Source organism: Hemicordylus capensis, chromosome 4 (assembly GCF_027244095.1).
Source record: "Hemicordylus capensis ecotype Gifberg chromosome 4, rHemCap1.1.pri, whole genome shotgun sequence".
Classification (NCBI taxonomy): Eukaryota; Metazoa; Chordata; class Lepidosauria; order Squamata; family Cordylidae; genus Hemicordylus; species Hemicordylus capensis.
The window spans coordinates 79,404,784-79,407,333 of record NC_069660.1 but is presented as its reverse complement, the minus strand read 5'-3'; positions in this window follow the sequence as shown (position 1 = coordinate 79,407,333).

Sequence of the window (2,550 nt, the reverse complement as noted above, 5' to 3'; positions counted from 1 at the left end):
AGAACAAACCAAGAATTTAACAGTTAAAACCATTTAAAAAATCAAAATATCCATAAAAACACACCAACTAAAAAGCTTGGCTGAAGAGATGTGTCTCTAGTTGTTTCCTAAAAACCAACAGAGATGGAGCAGCTCTAATCTCAGCAGGAAGTGCATGCCACAGTCCTGGGGCAACTACAGAGATGGCATGCCTTTGAGTCGCCACCAGACAAGCTGTTGGCACCCTCTGATGAACCTCTCCTGAAGATCTTAGTAGGTGGCAGGGTTCATAAGAAAGAAGGCATTCTCTTAAATACTGTGGTCCCAAGCTGTTAAGGGTTTTATAGGTAACTAGCTGAACCCGCACATAACATCTGTACGGTAGTTCACTTCCTTTTTGGGGTTAGTTGGGAGAATTTGTTTGACTGGTCCTCCCACAGCTCTCTCACTCACTCTGTCCCCCCCACAACAGCTCTCTTGCTCGCTCTGCCCCCCCGCCTCTCTCTCTCGCTCTGTCTCTCCCCCCACGTGCCTCTCGCTCACTCTGTCTCTCCCCCCACGCGCCTCGCGCGGTCGCTCCCCCGCCACCCGCCTCGCTCGCTCGCGCGGTCGCTCCCCCGCCACCCGCCTCGCTCGCTCGCGCGGTCGCTCCCCCGCCACCCGCCTCGCTCGCTCGCGCGGTCGCTCCCCCGCCACCCGCCTCGCTCGCTCGCGCGGTCGCTCCCCCGCCACCCGCCTCGCTCGCTCGCGCGGTCGCTCCCCCCGCCACCCGCCTCGCTCGCTCGCGCGGTCGCTCCCCCCGCCACCCGCCTCTCTCGCTCGCGCGGTCGCTCCCCCCGCCACCCGCCTCTCTCAATCGCTAGAGTCTGCAGCCACCAGCGGTCGCCAAGCCAGGCCCGCCAGCGTGGGCCAGCCAATTCTCCTACTCCCCTCCCCCTCAAGCCTTCTGCCTCAGTCCCCTTCCCCCCAATCCTTCTGCCCCAGCTTGCTTTCTTCTCCGTTTCCACCTCTTTCTCTCTCTTTCTCTCTCTCTCATTCGTGCTCCCCCACTCCGTCTCCGCTTTTTAGCCTGCTTGTGTTTTCCCTGCTGGCCATTGCCGCATCTTCCTTCCTCCAGTCCCTGGTGTTGGGCCGCCAAGCATTCAGCCAGCTTCCTGCAGCCCTCCCTTTAGAAAGCATCTTCCGAAGCAGCCAACTGTTTGTCTCTGCCCAGCCGGGCTCCCCCGCTTTCTCTCCCCTCAGCTTCCCCCCTCCCTTCTGCCCCAGTCCGTTCAGTTCTCCTCTCCACTTGCCCGCTTTCCTTCCTTTCCTTTCCCCAAATGGCCACTTCCCTATGCGGCCAACCGCTGCCCAGCCAATCCGGCACCTCCACCGCCCAGCCAATCTGCTGGGTTGCCGGGACCAGAGGCACGTCTACAACAATTAATATAATAGAAGATAACTAGCACTTTGTATTTTGCCCAGATGCCTACTGGTAGTCAGTGAAGATCTTTTAGAAGCACATTAATATGGTCTCTACAGGATGTCCTGGAGACCAATCTGGCAGCAGCATTCTGCACCAACTGCAGCTTCCGAACTGTGTACGAAGGCAGCCTGTAGCGGATTAAAATCTTTGTCTCAGAGCAAGCTCATATGAGGGAAGGAAATGCTGAATCATACCTGCTGAGCTGCAGGGCTAGGCGTCTCCTAAAACGTTTCTGTAATATCGGTAGGTTCCAAAGGCTGCCACCAAGCACCCGAAAACTTGCAGAGAACTGGACCAGTAGACTGGGTGCTTTAATCCAAAGTCCCTGTGGCACTAGGTATTGGGCAAATAAAAAAACAAAAAACACCTTCCATGTGTATACCTACATGGGATGAGAACAACTGATCATTGCTGAACAAAGAAAACAAAAAAACAACAACCCAGTTTTATTCAATTTCTACAGACTGCTTCTATCTGAGGCTTCTAGCTTTCTTAGATACAATTAAGCATCTTAGTAAGATTACAAAAATAGGTTGTCTTAATGCACGTTTAAATGTTTATAGAATCTTTTGCAACACCCTAGGTAAAATGGGTGTAGGCTAGTGTTAGTTTAATTATGTTACAGGTAAACAATAATAGAATAGTATCAGGGATATACAAAGCACATACCAAAGTCTCACTTTGTAGAGCAGAAGGTTAACATGGTCAATGGTATCAAAAGCTGCTGAGACATCCAAAAGGACCAACAGAATCACACTCGCTCTTAATTCCCCTTTGGAGATCATCCATCAGGCTGACCAAAGCAGTCACCAACCCATAACCTCCCCTCAAGCCAGTTTGAAATGTGTCTAGATAATCTGTTTCACCCAAGACTGCTTGGAGTTGAGAGGCCACCACCTCAACTGAGACAGGCTTATTATTGCCTAATTCTGACGGATCCAGTGTAGGCTTCTTTAAAAGAATTCTATCCTACCGTCCCTTAGAGTAGCATTTATTATCTCAACCAAGCTCTCTCCAACAATCTCCCTGCTTGATAATATAAGCCATGTTGGACAAGAGTCAAGAGAACAGATGATAGGAGGCACAATTCCAAGCAGCTTGTTCAT